Consider the following 27,242-nt stretch of genomic DNA (forward strand, 5'->3'; position numbering starts at 1 on the left):
TTCCCAGATGAGACCCAGACACTGATAACAATGAATGAGTGGAGGAGTGATGTCTCCCAAACTTGCCTATACTTCTCTGAGAATAGGACCTGAGATTCCCAAACTTACAGTTTATTCAAAAGACATCACTATGTCCTTTAGGTACCATGTATTAACAAGCTCCAACTTTGCAAAACATTGGAAAGCAGTGCAGAAAAAGAATCTTCCTTGTGTTAAGCAACCCGTTCTTCAGTTTTCAGGCAACATTAACAGTCCTTGGCTCAGGATATTGCTGGAGACAAGGTTCTCTCTGCATGCCTGGAGGAGAAAGAGCACTTCCTCTAGAAGTCATGTGATCTACCAGGTGTACCCAGGCTTTCCACACTGGGAAACTAGACTGCCATTACATAGTTCATATTCACAAACTGCACAATAGTATTTTTTTTTAATCTTACAACATTTAAGGTTTGTTTACAGTTTTGTGTTGAGTAGCATTAATGGCTATCCTCAGCTAAAAGCTGCTGCTCTGCATTCAGGCTGGATACATCTGGTCAACCTCTGACGCTCACTCAACCAGATGAGGTGCTGAACCAACACACAGCACAGCCAAACTCAGCTCCCATCTGTTCAGCTCCCAACGTCCTTATTAGCTAGCTGTGCTCTACAATATCAAACTGAATTAAAACAATTTGCCCATAGCAAGGATAGGGGCACATGGAAGCCGCAAGCTTAACCAGGCAGTTCGACTCTGATTCTTCTATCCATGCTGGAGTCAGCAGCAGAGAAAGTTCCAGAACCCAAAACTCTTCATTAACACCCAGAGACCAAAAAGGAAAGAGGCAGTAACATGAATCCGCAAGTGAAGGAGTTTGCTTCTTCACTATTTCCACAGTGTGAATGAGTCACAAGTCTTATTTTAAGGGATTTGGAAGCATTGACAACAATTTCATGTGACAATATTTACTCCACTGGGAAGGAGAGGAAAGGTGTCATTAAAATTAATTATTTCGTTCTCATACTTGGATGCAGGGAACAAAGCAAATTTCAATAAAATTTGATCTTTTACTAGAACTTCAGGGCCTAACATTATAGCCCAAGATATCTAATAAAACAGTGACCTTATGTTTTCTCCTGCTCATCTAGTGTAACCGGATAATCCATATTCAAAAGAGTGGAGAGACCTGAGCTCAGAACTGCCCATAAGATTTCATCACTTACAAACACAGGGAGTTGAGGAAGCCCCCAGTGGCCACTGAGAACAACATCCATTTCAGTCTCCTGACTCAACCCTCCCCCTTCCCCACTTATTTATAAGCTGCTTAACCTTAAGAAACTGTTTTCAGTAGTCAATAAATTCTAAAACAAAACTTAGGGATTCACACCCAAAACAACTCAGGATGAATTTGGATTTCCTGCTATCTTTAGAGTGAGCAAGAGGCAGTATATAAATGCATGCACGCATGCACACACATGTGTATATTATATATTATGAAGCACACTGACTTTCAGGTTTCTTTGTTTAAACTACTGAAATACTTAGCCAATGTATGCCCAAAGAAAAGGCCTCCATTACGGGGGCGGGGGGAGCCCAAGAATCTCATGACCCTTCCTTCCTTCAAGATGTATAGAGGTTTGGAGGACCCCATTGACATTTCCTTGCAGCAAAGGGCTGTGACAGCTGTGACAAAGGGGTTCAGAATCATACTTAAACTATATATACTTCAAATTATTGACATCAGCTATTTACAAATGAAGAATGATAGGCACCATTTACAAAAACATTCCCATGCTATTCTTTGAATCCTGGGAGTTAAATTGCACATCGAATGTGTCCAGAGAAATGTTTGATTGTAACTTTAGCTTAAAGGCACACTTGAACTAACAGAAGAGCACTGAGAAGTGAGGTCCCAAGACACATTCTTCTTAGACGCCCACAGGTGCCATGACCTGCATTAGGCTGAATGGAGAGATGCCTGGCCTGCAGTGCAGCAGGACTGTAGTAATGACCTGCTCATCTAATTCCCAAGAGTTCATAATAATTTTAAAAATTGTTAAGAGACAAAATGGAAAATCTGTGTGTGAATTTAGAGATCGCCAAATAGAAATAGCTATTCCAAAAACATTCCTGCTGTTCATGTGGACTTTGCCACTTAAAAACAAAAGCCTTGTCTTCCCACGCTCCGGAGCCACACTCCTTAGTAAACAAAACATGCAAAGTCAGGTAATCAATTCCTAGACCCAAATTAGCAAAATAACTTATTACATTGAGTATATAAATGTCAAGGGTGGGTAATTAAAATTATATGCACAGCAAGCTTCAGGAGGAGGAGGAAGAGGAGGAGCAGGGGAAAGAGGAGCAGCAGGAGGAGTTGCTGTCTAAATTAGCTGGGGCTCGGGATAAAAGCAGGCAGGGATTCTGCATCATTAGTAACGGCCACAATAATATGACTTTATTACATGGGGCAGAGAAAATTTTTGAAGAAGGACTCTGTGGTACATGCAGACCACGTATGCTGTGATGGATCATTTTAATAACTGTCGTTCAGTGAAGACAATGTGTGTTCACGTCATTGAAATCATACGGGTGAAGCAGAGTGCTACCCAATACAAAAGGATCTTGGTTTGCTGCTGTTTCCATGCCTGGTTTCACTCTAAAGTGCAAATGACAAGTACAGTGAGAGGAGGATGTCTAGCTCAGGAGGTAAGAGAAAACCCGGCCAGTCTCTTACCAACTTGCAGCAGAGAGCTCAGCAGAGGCAAAAGACTTCACTGGGGTCAAGGTGTGTCCCATGAGAGTACTGAGCTGCTCTCTTGATGGCCTGGAGCAGTATAGTTCACTCAGGGCAAAGGTCTCTGGTATTACTTGGGGCAGGTTAAAAACCTCAAAGAGGATTACAAGGACTATACAGACATTCCTCAGCCCTGAAAGATGCGCAGCCCAAGTCAAGCTACACTAACTTACCATATATATTCTACAGCAATGTCAAGGGCAGATAAAAATAAGGAACTGAGCAAAGCGGTTTGGCAATGTGCAAGACCTGCATTTGAGTCTAGGCTCCAGCATTTCCTAGCAGTGTGACCTTGGAGAAATTGCTTGCCTTTTCTGATTAACATCTGTAAAAAGTTTGCCCCTATCTATCTCACAGTCTTCTCATGAGGACACAAGCAGATGATACATGAAATGCAGGGCACAGGATGCTGCAGGCTTACAACCAGAGCGGAACGTCATAAACATAGAGTGTGAAGAGCCTAAAGAAGCAAACAGAGGGAACAGGAGACTTCCATTGTCTTCTTCCCTTCCTCCTACCCCTTGCTGCATGCCTGGGAAGGCTGGGGACAAACAAGGACAAACCAGGAAACCCCTATGCCAGATGCTGCAAGACAAGTGCCACCCTGCCCTACTCTGACCTCCTGCAATGCCCCAAGCTGCCACCCGGCCTCTGTCCAAGGGCAGACCTCAGAAGGGGGAACAGAGGACAGTGTTACACAGAGTGGACTGGAAGACACACACTGAAATTTGAGAGCAATTTTTATCCCTTTTTGACCCAGTTCTGATTAAAGGCGTCATCTTTGGCCTGGAGAGATGAGCTGCTTTGTAGAAGCTGAACTTCAGCAGGCTCAGAGAGATGGCAGTGACAGCAGTGGTGGCAAACACTGAGAATGGCCCTGTAGCCAGCCACCTCTGTAGCAAAAGGCTTATTCCTCAGATTTGACAAGGATGGTGAGGAAACCCTGTTGCTATCACAGCACAGGCTGAGCAAAGTCAGTCAAACAGCAACTGCAGACTTGATTCCTTGGTGAGTCCTGAAGGTGGGAGGGAAGGGAATAGGGTGGTCAACCTAGGAGGGAAGCCTGGGGTTGTTTTGTTGTTCTGAGTCAGGGTCTCACTCTGTATCCCAGTGTGCCTTGAACTTCTGCCTCAGCCTCCAGATAGCTGGAATTACAGTCATGAACCACAGTGGCCAGCTGCCTGTGGGTTTGACAAGAACCCAGCACATGTAGGTTTGGGAGAGTGCCAGAAGTCCATGCCCATTCCATCCTTCCTCAGCAAGCACAGCTGCTGCAGTTGTTAAAGGGAAGCTAGAGTCACTAGCATCCTCTTTAAAAGGGAAAACATCTCATTTCCTTTAGAAAGTTCTATTTGCCGTGATTAGTTTAGAAAACCTGGGATTTTAACCAGTCTTCAAGATGTTCAGCTTTTCCCCAAACTAATTAGATTAGCAGCTAGTAAAGCCTCCCTAGTTTCTCATCCTGGAAGGAAAAGATGGGAAAGAAGCATCTGAAGGGTCCACAAGTGGCTCTCCTCCACGAGGGTAAGATTTAGTGCCTAGAACAATAGGCAATTATGGGTAGGGAGCTTGACATAGATGAAGACCCAAGCAAGACACAAGTCTAGAAGGCAGAAGGTACATGAAAAATGAAATGATCGAAGAGGGCATCTCACTCATCTCCAGGGCTAAGAGGAGGCCTGGTTGCAATGCCTTTTGAGCAATTGTGCCTATCTTGTTCTTGAAAGAGAGAGCAGAGCTTTCATGTGATACTGCTCCCACCCACCAGGGGCTCATCAGTGTGAGCTCCATCTCCTTTGTACATGTGCCTTGTGGGTTGACCATGTTTGCAGCTGCAGCCCCTGAGTTCCAGGGGGTAAACGGCTCATCACAGACAGTCCCACCTTCAGTCACTTGAGAACATTAAAAGTAGGAAGTGGGAAAATCATTCCCAAGTGAGCTCTGTCACAGGGGCATCTGAGAGTCAGGAGGGCTGGGGCTCAGTGGCAGCTTCCCACAGAACTTTCTCACCTGCAGCTAAGCGTGCAGGGAGTCTGCTGAGCCCTTCCTCTCCCTTTCCCTTTGGCTTCAGTGATGAAAGCTTATCTCACTGATGAGTAAGCCCCTTCATTAAAGAGATGTATTATAAGGCATAGTGAGGATGCAGTGAAAACAGACAAAATACAGTGAGACAAAAGGACACCTGGCTTACATATGTGAATGAATGTGCAAGAAGGTCCCCAGGCTCTGAGTCATTAGCCTCCAAAGGTAGCCACCAGCTTCATGCCAAGCACCAAAACCATCTTTGGACTCCACTTGAATGAATCCTGTGGTACATATTCTCTCTGTGTCTTTTCCTTTTTAAAATGTGTATGGACAGTTTGCCTCCATGTTATGTGTGTGTACCACCATGTGCACGCAGTGTTCCTGGAGGTCAGAAGAGGGCATCAGAGTCTCTAGGACCGGAATTACAGACAAAGACATGGGTGCTGGAAATCAAACCCAGATCCTTTGTAGGAGCAGCTAGTGCTCTTAATCACTGCTATCTTTCCAGTCAATTAATGATATACACTCTTAGTCTGCATGTTTCTGAAAGTCTTCTGGCCTCAGAAGGTAATAATTTAGTAATGGTTGTTTCTAGATAATTCACATTTTGACAAGACCAAGAAATTCGTACCCACTCACTTCTTGATAGATATGTAAGTTACTTTCAGTTTGGAATTAAAACTACTCAGAAAATTCTGGAACACACACACACACACACACACACACACACACACACACTGCAGTTTATCATACTATTAGCTTTGTTTTGCTTTTGAGACAGGGTCTTTGGTAGTCCAGGCTTGCTTCCAACTTGCTACATAACTAAGGATGACCTTGAACTTCTAATCCTTCTGTCTCTACCTCTCAAGCATTCAGTTTGCCTGTGCACACCCACCAAGTCTGGTTTCTGCAGGCTGAGGGTGGAATCCAGGACTGTGCATGCCAGGCAAGTCCTCTATCAACCAAGCTATATCTTCTGACCAATTAATTGGTTTGGAATTTCAAGATGTGCACACTTCCAGGAAGTCAAAGAACAGGCTCTATTTGGGTTAGATAGTATGAATTTCCTTGTAGGTTTATTCTCTGGATGCCTCTGCCTGTGGGAAATCTCTTTTAAAATGGCTATTTTCTCCATTGCAAGACTACCTTTTGTAACGAAATTCTGAAGCAAAATCTAAGAAACCAATTTATACCTAATTGATTCCTAAAATGAGTCCACTTTCTTTTTCTTCAGAAGCTGAACATAAGGGCTCATTATAAACCCTTAATATATACATCTGTTCTGTCCATGCAAAGACAATGATGCAAAGAGCATCTTTGGGCAGCAAGAAGGCCAGAACTCCTTTCCCACAGACAGCCCCTAATTCAAGGCTTGCTTTAAGGATCTGAGCATGATGGTGCAGCAACCTGACCCACATGGAATAAACTCATCCCTAGTCAAATGTCCACTGAGACATATTCTTATCAGTATCTCAATTTGTGATGGTGGACTTTGTGATGTAATAGGTAAATGGGTTCATACATTTAAAAAAAAGGAGGAATGTCAATGTCTTGCTTATTACTGAGACGGGATTCATGACAAAAGAAACTTAAAGAGGAAGGATTTGTTTGAACATGGTCTAGAGGAACAGTCCATCATGTTGGGGAAGGTTGGGTGGCAGGCTGCTCCCAGGTAGTAGGCAGTAGATGTGCAGGGCTGAAACTTCTCAAACCTCTAGTAGGGAGTGGGGAGCGAAAGACAGCTAGAAACCCCAAGGACTACCCTCATACCAATACCCCTGCAACCTATTTCTTCCAAATAAGCTCCACTTGCCAAAGCATCCATAATTTCACCAAACATCATCAGCTGAGGACCAAATGAGCCCGTGGAGAGGCATTTGATACCTAAACCAGGATAACAATAGACTTAGCAACACTTGAAGTTACTGGCCAGAGAACCCATGGTTCAACTTGAATGCCATCTTCACATCAGTGAGACTTCTGACCTGCCAGCCACAACATCTCATCTTTTCCTCCTCTAGGTATCATTTTGGTGACCTCACTGACACTGTCCTTATGAATACCTTATACCCAGCTCACAGTGTCACTTGTGGCTGAACACTGACCTCTTCTGAATGCTTTTCTATCTGATCTTCTTCATGGACCCCAAACCTTTAGTTTCCATTCCCATATTGTCTGGCAGCTTTACAGTGACATAATTAAGAAATAGAAAGTAGATTTTAATTTTATGGATTTACAATAAGATTTACAGAAAGTTTCCTGGACACTTGACAGAATTCCCAAGGGCCAGAGTTATAAAGCAGGAATTGTGGCCATCTGCTGTTACACAGCAGCCCCAAGTCCTACACACACCCTTCTGGTCTCCATCTGGGCAGCAGGGTTTGCAGGCTTAGTTAGGGTTACTATTGCTGTGATGAAACGCCATTCAAAGGTGACTTGGGGAGGAAAGACTTTTCTCCTCATAGTTCCATATCACTGTTCTTCATCAAAAGCTGTGAGGGTAGGAACCTAAGCAGGGCAGGAACCTGGAGGCAGGACCTGACACAGAGGCCATGGAGGAGTGCTGTTTGCTGACCTGCACCTCATGGCTTGTTCAGCCTGCTTTCTTACAGACATCAGAACCAGAAGCCCAGGGGTGGCACCACCCATAATGGGCTGGGTGGTCCCACATCAATTGCTAATTAAGAAAATGGCTTATGGCTGGTCTTACACAGCCAGCTTCTCAACTGAGGTTCCTTCCTTTCAGATAACTCCAGCTTGTGCCAAGTTGACATAAAATCAGCCAGATCCCAACAGCCTATTGGGCCAGAGAAGTAAAGGGGCTGTCAATCAGAATTAGGAGAAATCTAGGTTTCAATGGGGCATTTTAAAGAGTGAGAGGGGCAGAGTTTAGATTCTCCAGGTTTGGCATATCCTCACTAACCACAGGCCCAGCTAAATATCAGGGAGGACTCTGAGCCTGCAGCTGGGTGCCCACAAAACCAGATACTCCAGTGGAGCTGAGATAGGCACCCAGCTGCAGACTCAGGATCCATCCTGATATCTAGTTGAGCCTGGTGGTACATTCTAGAGAAACCTCTTAACCAGGATCATGGGTCTGTCTCCCAAGGGCGACTGAGAGAGACATAGGAAGGCAAGATATATTAGAATATTTTCCTTCTGGAACATGTGGCACATAACCCTACATAGACAAAATAGCATCTCACAGAAAGCCCTTTAAAAGAGCTGAGACTAGGTATAAAGCAGGGAGCTAGGCTCTATCAGGACACTGCATGAGGATAGAGCAATGGAGAGCCCTGGAGCAGAGATAAAGGGATATATAGGAACAAGCAAGAGCCTATCTCCTATCTGGTAAGGTGTGTGTGGGAGGGTTGAGGGGGTAAAAGAATTTCCATCTGAACTCCTAATTCACTGGCCAAAGTTTACCACCATGCTCTGCCCTTCTCTTGTAAACAGTGGGGCTACTCTTAGAGACCAGCATCGGGAGTTACTTAGTCCCAGGGCCTGCCACTCAGCCCTGCAGCTGAGAGGAAGACCAGGTAACTCTGGTGGAGTTGGGGGTAAGTGATGGGGGATGCTCTTTGTTCTTGAGAAATTTCTTCCCGAAGTGTATTTAACTTTGATGAAAACAAACACAACTCCCACCTCCTCCAAATGCCTCTGCAGAGGGAGGGAGACAGGGGGACTAGGAGGTCCAAATATGGAGCATAGAAATGTCCCCAAATTGTCAGCATGCAAGAGCCCTGACAGGCAGGCAGGAACTCTCTATTTTATCCCCTAGGCCACTAAGCAGGTTTGCCTTTCAGTTCTTTATTGAAGGGTAGACTCCTGGTTGAACACAGATATAGAAATACAGAAGGGCGACTCTAAACTCCAACCTCTCCAAAGATGGATCTGTAGGTGAGGGGGCAGGCGCCTTTCCCCAATGCCTACTCCCACCTATGGTATTAACCACCCAGTAGGGGTAGGTAGGTTGACACCTCAGGAAACCATCAAGCAGGGTCTCCTGAAGACAGACTGCTCCTGAGGGAGAAAGCAAGGGCCCCGCACCTGCATTTGGCTCCTGAGGTGGCTCCTGGGTAGACTCAACAAGTTCCAGGGGCCGCGCAGCGCCGCCTGCAGCCCAGAAACCCCAGGATGTGGCAGTGGAGCTCCGCGCGCATGCAGCAGCCAGAGGCTGCTTCCAGCACCTCCTCCTCCTTCTCCTCCTCCTCCTTCTGCCCGCGATCCGGCTCTGGCTGGAGGGGCTCCTCCACGCGCCGGGCACCCGCCCCACGCACGCGGCCCGGCCCGCCCCCGCCCCCCCACCCCCCCACGGGCCCCGGGGCTCCGCCCGCCTCGGTGGCAGGCGAGCGCACAGGCGGCTGGCGCGCAGCTCCAGGCGCCCTCTCTCCAGTCCTCTGGCCGCCCGGCTCCACAGAGTGGCCGGGACCCAGAGCGGCGGCCAGGACTCCCTTCCCGCTCCCTCCCCCTCTCCGCCCCCTCCTCCAGGCCCGACTCCCGGATCTCGCTGAAGACAATTGCAGTAAATGAGGACATCTGAGGAGCACGGAGCCGGGTGGCTGTGGCTGGCTCCGCCGCGCCGCGATCGGGCGAGCGCGCGGGCGTCCCCGGAGCCGGCCAAGCCACTGCCTCCCCGTGCGCGTCGCTGAGCAGGAGCCGGAGGGACTCGAGCTGCGGAGCGGGGGCCGGCCGGGCCGAGCGGACCGGGCCCGTGGCAGTGGAGGGGGCGGGCGGCGGGCACGCAGCTGGCCAAGTCCCCGGAGCCGAGCCTCCTACGGCGCGAGCCCGACGATCCTTGCCGTGGATGCTCTGCCCCGAGTGCTCCGTGCCGCGCCAGGCTTGCCAGGGTCCGCGGCAAGACATGCCCGAGCCAGGCGCTGCACCGACCTCCACTTATCAGTAAGCAGCCAAAGGTAAGCGGAGCCCAACATGCCCTCCTCCCGCGCCCCAGAGCCCACTGTACTTGACCAGGGGCAGATGGGCACAGACCCTGGGTGCGCACGCACTCGCTCCTAAACCGGCTTCGCCTGGGTCTGGGACGGGCGGCTATAGCCCAGTGCAGACCAGTGGCAGGCAGGGGCGGGGGGTTGGGGGGCGAGGTTATGCAACTGCATCTGGCAGGACCCGGTCGCCCAGGGGCATCTGGCAACTTTGGCGACAGCCTGGGAGGAGCGGGAATGTGTTGTCTGTTCTAGACAAACGCCACAGCCTGTGAGCACAGGGCATCCTTGGCCGGGCAGGACGGGGGTGAGGGGCTCTGGGGACATCCATCTTTCTGGAACGTTCGAGGTTTTGAAAGTATTATCCAAACTAAAACGAACTGCCAAGTATGTACAGTATAGCTGATTAACTTCAGGGAGATGGGGGTGTAAGTCTGAGTAGAGGGGCCCTGCCGCCTGCCGTTGAGCAGACAGAAGCAGCAGCGAAGGCAAAAATGCCCACGTGAAATGTTGGTTTTCTCTCTTGCTTACTGGTATTGGCACCTTCTCCGGGCTGCAGGCTGGGGTCTGCACCCGCTGAGCTTCTGCGTGCCTGGCATCCCATGTCTGACCTGCACAAACGTGGGAAACCAACCGATGCTGCAGAACCTAGGAAGCTAGTGAGGGCAGGAGAGAGGAGGGAACAAGAGCCAGCCCCAAGCAGGGGCAGAGACTACAGCCCAAAGTCAAGAACAAGACTCTGCATCATGCTTGTTCATGCTCAGGGTTCCAAGCTAGCGTCTCCGCTGCTTGAAAGAAGAGCCTCTCTGTGACCTCAACATTCTACTACCCTGAAAATATGCCACAAGGAGATGAAGCCAGTGATAAAGGGATGCCAGGAGTGGGGGAGGAGAGTCGCCCCTAGAGTAAATAAGGGAGAGAAAATGGGTGCTTTTTTACTTTCTGCAGACCAGGGCTAGGTCCCTTTCCCTCTCTTGGTGCTGGTCTGGGGCTGGGGGATTGGCTGCCCTCCTGGGCTTATGAGCTAGAAGCAGTTACAGAAGCAGTTTAATTTGACCTTGTCTGCATGGGCTCTGAAATTCTGCCGAAGCATCCCGAGGTGAAACTGGCAAGAGTGGGAAGGAACTTTGGGCAAGCCCTGCCTTGGCTAAGAATCTACGAGCTCATTTCAGAGCACCAAGGCAAGGGCTACCACAGGGTTGAGGTCAGCAGCCTGACGGTTTTCTCTTGGAAAATGACTTGATAGGGGGTTACTTATTCACAACCTGACCAGGGCACAGCCAAGGTTACAGGGATAGGGACTTGATTAAAAATACCATTCAAATGATAAAACCTAGTTCACCCACCCATGAGTAGTTCATAAGTAAAAAGGATAGTGCCTCATGAAGCTGATGGTAAAGCCTGAACAGACAGTAATCATTTCACTCCGCAGAGGCAGAACATGCTGGGGTTTACTATTCATGGTGTGCAATTTCCCACATTCACATCCTGTTGAATGTTACTTTTCAAAGTTCATATTTATCTTTGCAAATTTTTTTTGCAAGCAAGATTTAGCAAATGTACACAAAACAGCTCAAAGGGAAAACTGCAAGTCCTGCCATCTTCATACCTTACCAGATATTAATAATTTAATGTCTGTGTTTACTACTTACACGAGAGGGTAGTGCTCTCCAGGACGTGTTTATCAGAGTGAATTTGGTAGGGAGGGAACCTAGCATGGCTGTCACATCACATGATTTGGCATAAATTATGTGAGCTATAGAGAGTTTTGTTTTCTTCATTAAATCCATCTTTTCCTTTAAAAGGTAGAGTGATTCAATTTAAAAATTTATTTTTATCTGATGCAAAGGCTCCTCTTTAAAGACAGGATGTCCTTGAAAAGCAAAGAATGTCTTACAATGACAACAGTTGCCATGACTTTCTGTTTTATTGTCGTGATTAAGACACTGGGGTTTTGACATAAATCAGGTCCATTATCCCATTGAGAAACATAACTAGTGGTTAAGAAGCAGGCTAATAAGGCAAGCACTAGAAAGTGCCATAGGAGGCTCTGTGAAAATCTGGCCATCCTGTTAACTCAGTTTATCCCAGAGCTCCTCTGCTGTCACTGTTATTTTGCCCTGTGAAAGAAAAGGTAATTTTTGGCTTTTGTTGTCCCCTTTGTAGACAAAATTTTAAGAACTATAAAAACAAATGAAAGGCCGGTGCATGACAGCCCCCATCTCCAAGGAAGACCCCTGCACAATAGAGTTCACAGATAATGATGAGGAGGCTGAGACATGCTAGACTATCCTAGTGAGAGGCCAGGTACACATTGCCCGGTATTTGTATCCTCTCATTTGCTCCACTGCGCGACCATCTAACTGAGAGAGACAGCCACTGAACTCCCTTATAGAAGCAGATTACTTATGTTGGGGCCAGGCTGCTTCTCAGACAATAATGTTCAGAAATGATCAGAGGCATAGCATGGTGCGGCAGTTCTGAGGACAGGCCTTGCCGTAGAAGGGCAGTAACCGGGTCACCAAAGTCTTCAATACTAACACTCTAGACCAACGCACCAGACACCTAAGCAAATGCATACCAGAGATGCTGTTAACAGATCATCCGGGGCACCACACCGTTTATACAGAATAGAAATGGCTCACATCCTCCTGGGAGTGAACGGCCACAAGGACTTCTAGACAAAAGAAGGACTATTTTCCATAGAACCTTGGTAAATGTGACAGCTGAGGTCGTCACTCTACCCATTGTAATTCCAGAGACCTGCATTCTCCAACCCAAAATTAGCTGACATAATTTATAATGTGGAACCTTCATGTTTGATTTTAATATTTCATAACATTATGGAGTGGCTTCAATATTTTAAGGCAAAATTTAATATGATTGATAGGACATGACAACACACCTATCTCCAAGATGTTCAGAGAAGCCTTTATCCAAACTTAAATTAATCTATCTTTATGTAAATACAGTAAAACATCATGACCTTTAATCGGTGCACTTAAAAAAATGTTTGTCTTATGCACTGAGGACAGAACACAGATTTGTACAAGTTTCGGTGGCCCTGGAAAATCCATATAAACAAGTTGTTTGGATGACATCGCATACTAAGCAGTACAGCATACAAGGTTTAGGTTTGAAACTCTCAACCATGTCTGAGGATGTAACTGTTTCGTTACCTGAAGGCATAGAAGGCATAGAGGTGTCTCTAGGCAACCAACCTCTTGGCCTCAGATTAAGAAACACCAGAACTTCAGAGACATCTCCTGGTGGCTCAGTCACCTGGGTCCTAAGTCATCAGGATATTCCGCTTGAACTGGAGACTCAGTTCAAGCTGGGCATGAGAGAAACATGAACTTGAATATAGAGAAAGTAGAAATAGTAGAAATAGAAAGAGTTGCATTTCTCAATTACTCTGTAAACCTTTGGGATAGTATACCACTTCACGGGGATTTGGGAAGAATTCTCTCCAAAGTAATCATCTGGATATTGCTCTTGTAGAGTATGGAGCTGATAATTTAAAGAACTGCATATTCATAGGCATGTCCAGTGGCCACATCATTCCTGGGATTGGGAAGTCTAAGAAAGAAAAGGCTAGAGAGAGGCTCATCCATGCAGAGTGTATAGTCACAGAAATTCCACTATTTTAACAAAGGAAGTGAGGAAACAACAACAACAAAATAGTAATCCTAGCAGCATGTCAAAATGTTCCTTAAAGTTTGCATTGGAGTTACTATGGAAAATTCCAGTTCAGTCTTTGATAATCTAGCCTGGGGCATAAAATGAAAACAGTAAACTACAGACTAAGAGAGGTGAGAGAGAAAGCTGCTGCAGGATGCTGAACACATAGCAAGCAGCTTTGCAAATGAAAGTTGATTTCTCTCTACTTCAGTGACCCAGGGACAACAGGGAAGGCTGATGCTGTGGCCCTTCTGTCAGCGGCTGTGAAGAGGGAGGAAACTCTCTGGGGAACAGCAGACCCATTGCTCACTTTGTGCTTCTAGTCCATTCCATCAAGTGCCACGGGTCCTTACACATTGTTCTTGGAGATATCCTAAACTGGTCAACTGGTCCCATTGTAAAATCTCTTCCACATGTTCAATGGTTAGATTCTAGACAGCCCATAGCACCTGCAGTTTGCTTCATGAGATCTGCTCCTTTTTCTAGTGCTTTTAGCAATCTTGGAACCTTACTGTCACTATAAAGGCTTTAAGAAGGGAGGTATATACCGCCAAGGCAGACAAATAAGCAGGTGGCAGCTGGGACCTAGGCAATGTGGAAGACATTTCAAGACTGGAAGAAAGGTCTTCAGGGAATTTGGGTCCAGCAGGAAGAGAAGAGGTGACTAGAATGTGGCAAACATGCAAACACATCTAAACTCAGAAGAGAGAATTAGGATGGAAGGTTCCAGCATGAGTGACTCCTTGGTTGACTTTAAGTGTCATGTCAAGAGAGGATTCTGGGCCCAGCACATAGATAACCAGGGTTTAAGCCAAGTGGGTATTGCAGTGAGAGGAAGAGACTCACAGGGAAGAATGAGGAGTGACATTTGACAAAGGTTGGAGTTTTAGCATCACAGGATGATCAGACACAGTTTGAAACCACTTTGAGAAGGAACCAGAAGGGAAAGGTGACTTCACAGGATGCTTTCAACAAGACTGTGTATTCTGAGAAGACTAAGTGTTGGTATCCAGGCAGAAACCAGAGAAAAGGAACCAGGGCCCAGTGGAAAAGGTTCTATGGGAGAGAATTGACTAGTGCCAGAGGTGGCTGGTAGCACTGTGGTTGTATATAGGGGACTGGCTATGACAGATATCTTCAACAGTGGAATCCTGTAACGTGGCAACTGGTAGAGGACAGATTAAAGTTCTACCTAGGGGTGTGTGATTTTAATGAAAATCTAAGGCTGGGAGCCAGCAGGGAAAAGGTATGGTGATGCTCTGGTTTTCAACTGGAAATATTTCTTGAAAAGGGGAGGGAATTTTTTGTTTGTTTGTTTGAAATCATTCCTTCTAAAGCATCAAGAATGCTTTCAAAGAGGGGAGAATGGATGGATGGACCTGGAGACACAACTGGAAGAGATCCTTAAAGGAACAAACACTGTACTATCTAGTAACAGGTGCTCAATGAATATTTAATGAGGCTATTAACAGTAAACCTAGTCAGTCATTTCACTGGAAATCCAGGGAATCCTGGCTGAAAGCAACTCTCCTCCTGTTGTGTTTTTGTAGTTGTTGTTGTTTTTTCACACACACACACACACACACACACACACACACACACACACACACACACACACTACCACAATGGAAGGTAATGAAAGGAGAGAGTGCTTTCACATGAACAGTCCTTATGTCTAGCCAGGCTGTGTTTAGACAAAAGATCCAAAGGGCTGGGTTTCCTCTGTCCAGGATCTTCTCTGTTGAAAATCCATATGGGTAGGGATGGAGTTTTTAAAGGAACAATGCCTTTGAACTGACTAACCTTGAGAAACAAACAAGAGGAAGAGCCAGCCTGACTCCCTGCTTTCATGTAAATGAACGCTTGCACACCCAAAGGCTAAACATTTCAAGTCCAAGGGAAATTTTGCTAGACTTCTCCCAGCTTGGAGAGTTCACTGGGCCAGGCTGAGACATCCTGTGTCTGCCTCTGGACCTTTGACCTCACATCTCAGCTTGACACTGTGACACCAACTTCCTTTTCCTTTGTGCCACACCCATCTATGTATCATTACTGTTTTAAAAGTCTATTCAAGATTTTGTAGATCCTCCCTTCCCTGTCTTCCCCTTTGAAACCACACATCACAAATGACTACATTCCATTGATGATGAACTTGAGACTCCCACAGCTGGAAACTTGTATTCAGGATTTAGTGCCCCAAAGAGTTCCTGGTGAGCTGCAGGTGGAAGCATGGGGAGTTGGAAAGTTTGAGGACTACCAGCTTCTTACTTTTAAGTCCTAACTCACATTTCACTTCTTGGGGTCATTCAAGAATGCAGTGTTATGACTTTCCCCAGACAATCGTTGTGTGTGCCTGTTTGAATAGTGGTTGTTAGTTCTATGACCTCACTAAAATAATTTGTGCTTTCACTCAATTTAGTTTTGTCTTGGTATTTGTATTTCTCCTTGTATGTATTATATTAACTCTCCTCCGAGTACATCTCTATTTGCTATGTCTATCAGATTCATTGATGTGGCCAATTTAGCCAGAGTTATGCAGAGTGATGACATCACTGAATCTGTACAAATATGACCCAGACTTACTCAGCATGGATGGTGCCTCATGACCCTCCATGGGATATGATCAAGTGATAGCACAAATATACATACATTAAAATAAATAAAAATTTTAAAATAAAAACATGAAGTAGAGGATATCAAGGAGGTGGGGAAGAAAATAACAAAAGGCACAAGCCAGTGGTTTATCTTCATAAATGCACTATCAAAATGATCCGAGGAAGCCAGCAATGGTGGTGCATCTCTTTAATCTTAGCACCGAGGATTCTGTGGCAAGTGGATCTCTATGAGTTCGAGAGCAGCCTAATCAATCAAAGTAAGCTCCAGAATAGCCAAAGCTACATACATACATACATACATACATACATACATACATACATACATCATATGTTATATATGGCCCAAGGGGGATAAAAATATATAATGCTTACTAGTCTCTACCCTCCAGGTTAAGGGTGGGGACTAAATATATAGTAGTCTCTTCTTCTATAATCCTGAGCTCTTAACCCAAGTTAAGCAAGTCTGAGCCCTCAAGAAAAAGGCATGCTTTTTTTCCTTCTGTAGGAAGACAGCCACCCTCACAGACACACACACACACACACACACACACACACACACACACACACACACACACACACACACACATACACACACACGGGTCCACCTCATCAACACTCAGTTCTTCCTCCAAAGCTTAAAGAAGAGTGACAGGAACAGAGCCACTGAAGGACTAGGTGAGATCTGCATTTCCCTTGGACTATGAAATCTGCAGGGAGTCCTCACACACTGTCAAACCATCATTACTGCTCATTGCCTGCCTTGTGCTCATGGACTACACAGTCTTATTCTGTTGTCGTCTTTCTTCTTGCCATGATATTTGTAAAATACCATGGCACCTGCACCACAGAGGGTTGTAGACAGAGGCAAATATAGGAATATCACCTTGGCCTCCCTACTAGACTGACACTTGAGCTTTCTGTATGTGCAAAGTGTTATACTCTAGTTGTCTGCCCTGGCCTTGGTTCTGCCCCAGAATCAAGTATCAAGTTCCAGTCTGGGTGGAGAAAAGGTTGATGTAACTCGAACCAAGCTGCCAAAAGCCTGACAGTGGAACTCAAGGCCACTCAAGCTCTCTGTACCTCCCTCAAGCGCAGAGCAAACCAGATGCACCATAGTCCAATTTCCCCATTATTACAGAATGTCCCTTCTTCTGTCAGGATGTGCCTGTCTCTGTCCACCAGTGTGTCTTTCCTCTCCCTGCTCTTTGTCATTCTATATGGTTTTTCTGGCTTGCTATCCACACATTCATCTTAGTAGATAACGGTAGAGAGGAATTCTATTCCTAGGGACTGATGGTACTTAGTGAATGAAAACTTATATCCACAGGTCACACTCTGGGTATGAAAAATGAATGTGATTCCATCCAGACTTTGATGTGCCTCTGGGGTTCACTGTACTGCTTTGGACCTTAAAGTGTTGTTTGCTACTCAAAGGTCAAGGGTGCATCCTCTATAGCTGGTTAGAAGGCCGGGATTATGAAAAATGTTATACTCTGAAATTTGTGTATGACTCAAAGCCAATAAGATATGTAAATTAAATTCTTAATTTATTTGGCAACTACTACATCCTATCCCTAAGAAGACAGTTGGAAATCATCAGAATAAATTTACTGTTAGAAGTCAAAATGGCTGCAAGGGGTATGTCATCAAGTCCCTGCTGTGCTTCGCAACTAAAAGTAAAACTTGCCCCATTCATAGACCACCTCCTTATTGTTATGAGTATGTATGCCATCTTTCTCTTGCATCAGCAGGGGAAAAATGTTGCATAACTCCAGGTAACAGTTTCTTCAAACTTAATGAAAACTTGTCCTTTCTCTTATTCCTACCCAGGGTTTATTACACAGCCAAGATCTCCAGGGACTATAGACAGAATCCTTAGAAATCACTAAATACTGTAAACTCATCCAAAGGCTCCTTGACCAGATCATGGGAAGAACCTCTGCTCTGAGGATATTGTATACTTATATTCTTAAACCATGTAGTGAAGGATGGCTGGGCACAGGGCAGAGAAGCTGCTTAGTAGGGCTTGTCCAGACACATGTTTAGGAGAAAGCACACTTGGCTGCTCCTGTGTGCTTTCAAGTACAGTTGCCCGCATTCCTAAGATCATTCTCAGCAACTTGTCCCTAGTACTTCCAGGAAGGGTCCATTTGGTATGTCTCTCCCTGGTGGATGACACTTTGCTGAAGATGACCAGCACCTAGCAGGTGCCTGCTTACCCTGGACATACAGATGCTTGGAATAGTACCAAAAGGCAAGACAAAGTCTATGTCATCTAAAAGCAACGGGCCATGAATGGAGGATGAGCTTCAACCCTGGAAAGGGAGCCAAGGGAAGGAAAGAAGCACAGTAGGAATGACCATGGTTTGGGAATGTTAGAACTTCAGTTGGCCATTCTTGAGTGGTGATGAGCAGTAAGAACCTAGAAAAAGGTAGGAAAGAGCAAAGAATGCTTTAAAGAAAACGTGAGTTTCTCCTCGACTGGGCTCTGTCGAGAGGAGAGACAACATTCACCTACAGCCTCCACAGACAGGAATGGGAAGTAAGAATGGAAGGCAGATTTCAGGAGCAGTACAAAGACTAAGATGAAGAGGGGAATGGTATGGAAGGGAAGTCAATAGAGAAACAACAGCAAAGAAACATAACAAGTTAGCAGGAGGTGCTTTTGGGATATGCAGGATTGAATTGGAGAAGAGATCAAACTGTTAGCAGCACGGGTTGCTGGAAGTTGGTACAGCAATCCAAGCAGGGGGTGGGTGCAAGCCAAGTCCAGAGGCTGCCTGTAAGAACTTTGTCCAAGCTCAGTGGAGATGAGCATGACAGCTGTGTTTCTCAAGAAGCAGCACAGAGCCCACTCTGCCGAAAGGACATTATGAAGACCCATGCACATAGGAGACATACCTTCAGAGTGGAAGACAGAGCATGTGAGGGAAGCTTGCATTCTCATTTTTTAAAGCAGCAGCTAAACTTTTGATATGAATAAAAAAGTTAATCTTTGCTGCCGGTCAAGAAAGAAAATAAAGAATCATCTGACCTGCATAGAAAAGAAGGGAAAATAATACAAGGAGTCATGCCAGATGGGATTTATTTTAATGAAAAAAATAATGACAACTATTGGTGTGGCTCAGTTAAAAAGTGCATGTAGGCATTTGTTTTATTCTCTCTCTACCCCACTACTAGACATGACACATTCTTCTCTATTTTGCTTATTTTTTTTTCAAGATAAGGTTTCTCTGTGTAACCCAGGCTGCCCTGGAATTCGCTCTTTAGACCAGGCTGGCCTCAAACTCAGAGATCTGCCTGCCCCTGACTTCAATTACTTTCTTTAACACTGAAACTTTGTCTTTTGCAGACCTTCAATAAATAACTGTCAGACATTCTGATCTTTGGTTTCCATATCCCATGCAATTAACTGTGCATACTTCCCTGTTTAACTTAAGTTTTCGGGTGCCTGTGTGTTTCTGGAATCAGTTATACACACAAGTATAGGCAACCATGCAAATGTGTGTGTGTGCATGTCAAGTCAAGAGGTCATCCTCAGGAGCCATCTACTTTGTTTTTTGAGATGAGGTCTTTTATCTATTAGGAGGGGCAGCCCAACTAATCTACTTGCCTACAGTTCCCTGGTGCTGTGATTAGAAACCTATACACCACTCCTGGATTTTTACATTTGTTGTACGGCTCAAATTCAGGCCCTTGAAAGCACTTCATCAGCTATCTCACCAGTTCTTAAGTCCTGTTTAAACTGACAAAACAATCTTCAGAGCAGTGAGCAATTTTTGAGGGCACCCTCACTAGCCATCAGATTCAGTGGAATGAAAAGAAGGCGGCACCCCTGTTTTATACTGTGTTACTTCAAATTAAAGCACCCTCTAACTTTGTAGCCCATGAGTCAGAAGGCCTTCAGAATTCAAAGCAGTATATCTTTCCACATTAGACCTTGGTCAAGGAAAAGTATGAGGGCTGCCCAGGTCACAGACACTATAGTTCAGTACAGCCAGGGAGCCGTCCACATGAATTCCTGGGGCAGGGCATTTTCTCTACATTCAGCAATCAGCTTATAAATAGAAGCCGATTATAAGAAGCACTCATGGCTCTTTCTTCTTGGCTTAGCTGCCTCTGCTGTGAGCCCAGACCTATTCAACATCCTGGCCAAACCGAGGAGAATATAGGGGTGGGCATCCTTTGAGGTTAGAGATAGAGACCTGCATGGCCTTGCCAGAAAGACAGATTGTGTCTTCAATTCTAAATGCCTTCTGTTGTACATGGTGGTTACTTCTACACTGACATCCTGCCCTGGATGTCCCAGTATGGTGTCCTGAGATGAAAGTGAAATAGAGTAGGGAAGGTTCTGCTCACATAAGGCACTTGGGGGAAAGGAAGGAAAAAAGTCAGTATTCCAGTTTGTGGTTCTGATAACCCATGATTAAAATGTGTGTGGCTAAGAAGATGGTTTGGTGGGTAAAGTGTTTGCAGCACAAGCATGCAGGATCTGGGTTTTGATCTCTGGCATTCTTGTTTCTGGTTTGTTTTTGTTTTAAGATGTCAGGTGTAGTAGTGCATGTCTGTAAATCCAGCCCTGTGTCGAGTGAGACAGGCAGATCTGGGTCTTGCTGGCCTGCCAGTCTAGGCTCAGTGAGAGACCCTGCCTGGGAAAAAGAGAGGTAGAAGAAAAACTTAAAGAAAAAATCCTAACATCAACCTTCAGCCTCTACACAGGCACACAGGTACACACAGACACCCCCCCCCACACACACACACACATACACCAACCTTCAATAAAGTTTGGATTCAGCATAATTGAGGCAAAGGACTCTACAAGTCCAGGCTAGTACACATGCACCTAATTTTTGGGGAATAAGAATCCAAGGAGACCTAAGAAAAGGAGACTATCTATTTAGCTTTGCACCAACTCTTACAAGCTCCAACCTCTGATGAGGCTATCTGATAAGTTCTTCATTACCTAGAACTTCTAATAGGGAAAGTAGGGTGCGTGCTATAGTAGTGAAGTATACCCACGAGGCACATTCAGAATCAATGTTCAACATTTTGCCTTCTCGGGACTGGCATGCCCATGGGGGACATGCAAGGACAGGAAGATGGGTTCCTTTTCCAAAGCTTGCCGAACCTGGGGTTGCAAAGTTGTAACCTGGTCTACCTATGTCTTTCACCACTACTGATTGCCAAGGCTGCTAATGCAAATGAGGTGGGGGGCGGTGGTGTTTTTTGATGGACATGCTACCCCATTTGCAGGAGGCAGGGTTCCCAGCTGATTTTTCACAAACATAAAATTCTGCTAATTCCTTTCTACTGGTTTAGATTCCATTTGGATAGTGGGTAAGCGGAGGTTACTGTCTTTAATGGAACTTTAGCAAAGAGGAAAGTCAATTTCCTTGAAGAGGACCATTTTCTAGTTTTTCTAATGCTCTGGCTCTCAACCTTCCTAATGCTGTGACCCAGTAATACAGTTTCTTCATGTTGTGCTGACCCCCCCCACACACACACACACACTCATTCAGTTGTTTTCACTGCTACTTCATAAGAGTAATTTTTCTACTGTTAGGAATTGTAATGTAAATATCTGTGTTTTCTGATGGTCTTGGGTGATCCCTGTGAAAGGGTTGTTCTAGTCCCAAAGGGGTCACAACACACAGATTGAGAACCACTGTTCTGAAACCTACATACCAAACCCAAAGTGTCCATGCCTGGATGAGGCACACAACTCATGCCTTTCTGCCTATTCACTGTGTGGGCCCATAACAGCAGTGGTTTGTAGGGTGACTTTTCCAAGGCTCTCTCGGTAAAATACTTGTCCTAATGACACAGATAAGAGCAAACCAGAGCCCCAGTTTACAAGGGGTTTCTTCTGCCTCAAAGCCTACATTTTACCTCAAAAAGTATCCCTATTTCCAATTTCAGACTAGAGAGCCAGCCATCAGTTCATAATGGTCCAGGTTACCCTTCGATATTCCATTTGGTAAGAAAGGGAGAGGATATGGTTCAGTTGGTAGATAGCTTGCCTTTTATGCCTCATACACTGGATTCAGTTCCCAACACCAAGTAAACGATCCATAATAGCATATACCTACAATCCCAGCACCAGAGGAGGCAAATCAAGGTCACCCTGGAATACATATATAGCAAGTTCAAGGCCAGTCTAGGGAGTGAGGAAAGGAGGAAAGGTGCAAGAAAGGGAGAAACAAAGAACAAAACACAAGCAGGCTGCGTCTTCCCTGATTTCCTCCCACAAGCCAGGCTGCTGTCCCTGGACCAGCTCCCTCACTTACTGTCCAACCTAGAAAGACATCTGAATGTATTTAGAGTCATCCCTCTCCAGTCAGTTCTGTGGCCTCTGAAGACGGAATGAATGTCTGGGAAAAGGGCATCTCCATGTGTTAAATTAACCTAGACTGCAGAGCAGAGACCGAGTCCAGGATCTATGCAGCTATCTCTGCCTCAAGGCAAGAGGGTTTCAGGACTGTAAACCAGGTTTCTACATTAGAGTTTTCCCTGCACACAGGCATCCCTGAGCTAGGGAGAGCCTACCTCCCTTTCCCACTGGGAAGCTCCATGGTAAAGAACAGCTTATCCACTTGCCCCTTTACCCACTCTGAGGAGCCTAATGCACAGACATTCCCTCAGCATATGGAATAAAATGTTGACCCAATTAATGCTGAACTGCAAGGTGCCTCGACTGTGGGAGAGCCATTGGGAAGCTAGCAATTTCATGCACTCCCTCTCCACATTCAGAGGATGGCTTGCTGGCTCTTAGGCTATCTACAGTGACAGAACACCCCAAGTCAGGTTGTTTCTCTACAGTCCCACCTATCAGAGGACCAATCAAGGCACGTATACCATATTACAGGGACACATAAGAATCCTAGGAAGAATGTGACATTTTATTACAATGGCAGATGATGAAACCTCAGACTTCTGGAGATGCTAATCACAGAGCACAAGGCAAATCAATTTGATTATAAATTCAAACCAGTGGCAATTTTCTTCTTCATAGTAAGTGCTCTGGAATACTGGCATGGCCTGTTAACTCTCCCAACCCATGTGAGCATGTCTATACATACAAGTACTTACGTGGTAGGTATACACCTAGACATAACAAGCACAGACACACACTACACACTATCATAACTTTAAGATTCATCACTTTCTCAACACGATCAATGAAGGACTTTGAGGACTGCAGGCACACCAATTTGATCCTTTCTGGGACTTTGAGAGTATTCACACTTACAAAAGGCTACAGAAGGGATACCTTTGCTCTGTGAGTTTTAACTGGAAAAGTAAGGTAACATCCTTGTGTCAAAAAATATGGATAAGACACTCTCCCTAAAGGCAATGTTTTAATAGAACAGCGATCTCTGTGGTTTATTTCTTTTTCCCCAGCTAAACTTGGTAGGCCATTTTCTTTCACTTAACATTGGCTCATGTTTTGTGGAGATACAAAACCTTCTTTGTAATTATTATTTTAATGGTCACAGCCAGTGAGTGTACACCATCATTCACTCGACTGTTTACCTATTGTTAGGCTGTTAGCATTTCTCACACCTTCAAGTTGAACTGAGTGTGTTTTTATCTGTGTTATTAATTTAAAACAGTACAGAGATGACACGGCATCACTAATCTAAAACTACAGCGTTTATATATTTACAGCTCACATTTGATTATGAAATTTAATTTGAGAGTAATTAAGACATTTATATTCTACACAGCTCAACAGCATCTAGATCTCCCTGAGCTAGGCAGACCAAACCATGACTTGCCACTTTCCAAAGCATATACCCATGAAGTCTAATACAGGTTATGAACTCTTGCTGCTCTGCACATAAGAGAGTCACCCAAAGGACCAGCACCTCTAGCTCTGTGGGGCTACCTACCCAAGGAAGTCATGTTATAAACGCCATCCAAGTCTCACAGTCACCTCAGACTTCAAGGCAACCCTTAGTTTGTGCACCAATGACAGACATGTTCCAGGACCACTGGAGGTCTCCCATAACCCACACCTGATACATGATATGAGAAGGCCAGGAGACAGACTCATTTACTTTTCAGATGTCTGATGCTTTATTATTGCTATTATTAAAGAAAGGGCCTTATTAAGTATCAACTGGCTATCCCAGAACCTGTTGTGTAGACCAGGCTAGTCTCAAACTTGCAATGATCCTCCTATCCCTGGCTCCTGTGTATTTGAATTGCAGGTACATGCCACCATGCCTGGCTTAGCTGATGCTTTTTGAAGTTGACCATGGGTCATGTCAAATGACAGATTTCTCTGCACAGGGTAGTTCTTCAGTGAATGTTATTCAAAGGGACTTATGGTGCAGGCCACCAGCTGTGCCCTTCAGAGTTGCAACCTATAATATGAGGATAGCAGGCAAGGGAATCCTGAGGGTCAAATAAGAAGATGGGAGTGCAATGCACAAGAGTGCATGCATATTGTCTAGAGAGATGGCTGAGCATATACTGCTCTTGCAGAGGACCCAAGCTCAGTTCCCAGCACCTATGACCGGCAGCTCACAAGGACTCATAATTCCTGCTCCAGGGGCTTCCAACACCTCTAGCCTTCTGGAGCATCTCCACTCATACACATACAAGTAATAAAAAAGACAATAAAACTTCATCTTGAAACCTGCAGGGCAGGCACAAGGCCCTAGGATCAACCCTTTGTACAGGCCCTCAAAAGCAAAGAACTTACTATTTATCTTCATTTTCACTAATAAGGGAATAGTATTTTACATACTTAGCAACTCTGTAAAGCCTGAAGAGCTTACAGTTTTGTTTTTTACTATTTTGCTTTTACCACCAGCAATTAATTCCTCTGATTTGTTTTATGAGTTTGATGGTCTGGTCTAACACTCAGCAAACCAGCAGAGTGATGTAAGAAATTATTTCAGTGCAGTTCCTGGCAAATCCTGATGATGAATAGTGAGGCAGGACAAACTTACTCAGACACACATTTTTCAGGAGTGGCAGGGAAAAGGCTGAAAAATTACTGGTAAATTGCTTTTTGTAAAAATGCTCTCTCTTTCAAATTTCCCCTAGTATGAAGGTCTCCTTCAGAATGATGGCACAATACATTCTGACACACCTAGATGGCAAGGGAGCCAAAGAACAGTCACAGATAAGAATGGGGGTTAGGATTTAATTTTCTTATTATGTTCCCAGTTTCCAATGCTCTCCCCCCCTACCAATTCTGAGTATATATCTTTTACTTGTTGGGATAAGTGTCCCTGAAAGATAGCTATTATGTGTGCTGGCAGCCTTGCACTGCCCCACCCCCCAGGCACAATCCCCTCCTCCACTGTATGAGCCTTTAATGTATTACATCTCTGGTCCATTCTACTCCTATCCCCTCCTCTCTGAAACTGTCCTGGAGGTTGAGTTTCAGATTACAGACATCTGCAGATCTCCCCAGCACCTACTTGAAAGCCTTCATTCTGGGACATAACTCAGGGACAATTGAAGCCTTGGGCACTCATGGTTGGAAAGGCCAATGCAGGGCTGCAATGATGGTGGTGCTTGCTTGACGACATTGCTGGTTGTCACACTGGTAGGAAGCCATGCTTCCTTTCTCTGTTTGGGAGAAGCTAGGCACTTCTGAGCAGTCTGCACTGCCCAGAGTCCTCCAGCATCAGCGGGTCACCTGCCTTACCTACCACTAGAGCAGCAGCTGAGTAACCCTGGTCTAAATTGAACCAAAAGCTGTGGAGATTACTTTAGGGTATGCCCAAACCTAACTACCCATTAGTGTTCGGTATTACTATGAAAGAATTGGGAATTGGGTTTGCCTCTGATTCTTTCATGCTGTGAATACCTATGGGGGCTTGCAAGGTAGCAAAGGCCAGTATGGCAGGAGTTTAACCCACTGCAGAGAAGGCATAGGTAATATGATTCCCCTAAGCCAAGGGCTTGGAGTTTCTCTCTTCCTTTCCTTCAGCAAGCCACTATACCTACTGGCCTACAGTGCTGACTAAAGATTATGGACAGGGCAGGCATTGGATCTGTATATTGGACATCTGGGTCTGTTGGAAACAGTGGGTGTCAGGTTATAATGTGTCATGACCTACCTGTGCTTTCACCTGTTTTGTGAGGCTGAACAAGTGGCATGCCATACCTCTGTGATATGAGAATGTTGACACCAATTGTAAAGAAAATAAACATCTACCACCCATACCCTGACCCCGTAAGTAGTGGCCACACTGTAATTCTCCATTGCCATGTGTTGCCCAAGAATGTCTCCTCCAGTTCCCTGGGCTAGGCTCTTACCTATAATGGCACCACTGTCACCATCACTACCCCTGCACATCCTCTGTCTCGGGACAGAGCTTGAGTTTTGTTGACACTGGGTTGGGTAGTGTGGCTTTTACTGACCTTGACTCATCTCTGTGACTTTGCATCTCTGAACACTGGGGATCTGATTCCAGAGCCTTCTGTATACCCTCATCCAACCAGCCAGCCACTTTAATCTCAGATTTCAGCTAGTTCACAAACAGCACACATAACTATCTTCTGTTTGTTTTTGTTTTGCCAAACCCAGGATTGAACACAGGTCCTCATACATACTGAGAAAACACTTTATCTCAGACCTGCTTTTTACTTTGTTTTGAGACAGGGCTCATTAGTTTGCCCTGCCTGGCCTTGAGTTCACTCTGTAGCCCAAGCAGGCCTTACACTTGTGATCCTTCCTGCCTCAGCTTCCTAAGTAGCAGGAAACAGAAATTTGCACCCCCATGCCAAGCTTCCCTGTATCTTGCTTCAAGTGCAGCCCCCAAGAAAGTTCTTGGGAGTGCAATAAGCAGCTGCGAATCTGCTTATCTAATAAAGGGAAGGCACTTACCCTCCTGGAGTTCCCCAGAGAATCATTGGCCACCTGCATCTCTTTAGCTGCATTTAATAGCTCAGCCCGAGATGAATCTGCATGATTAACAAAAAAACCTCCTGATTTTATTTTCTTTCAGCATTTAAATGCTAGAACAACTACCATTGTTGTCATTTTTTTTCAGGGGTTGTGATCAAAACACAAAATCTGATTCTAGAATGAATAATTTATTTTTTAAAGTAATTTCCAAATACCATTCTCCATGGAGTCACAGAAAAGAGATGGTATTGCTGTTTTTGTAGACTCAGGGAAACCCATGTTATGTTCATGACTGATGTTTCTAGAAGCCAGGCTCCCCACCATGACTTATTCCCAG

General features: G+C 45.2%; 1 protein-coding gene across 3 annotated transcripts in view; it reads right to left on the reverse strand.

Annotated features, from left to right (window-relative positions):
* Positions 1-27,242, reverse strand: part of LOC100773370 (dedicator of cytokinesis protein 1) — a 495,025-nt gene that overhangs the window by 216,439 nt on the left and 251,344 nt on the right. The gene's annotated exons all lie outside the window — the stretch shown is intronic.

This window comes from Cricetulus griseus, chromosome 3, assembly GCF_003668045.3.
Source record: "Cricetulus griseus strain 17A/GY chromosome 3, alternate assembly CriGri-PICRH-1.0, whole genome shotgun sequence".
Taxonomy (NCBI): Eukaryota; Metazoa; Chordata; class Mammalia; order Rodentia; family Cricetidae; genus Cricetulus; species Cricetulus griseus.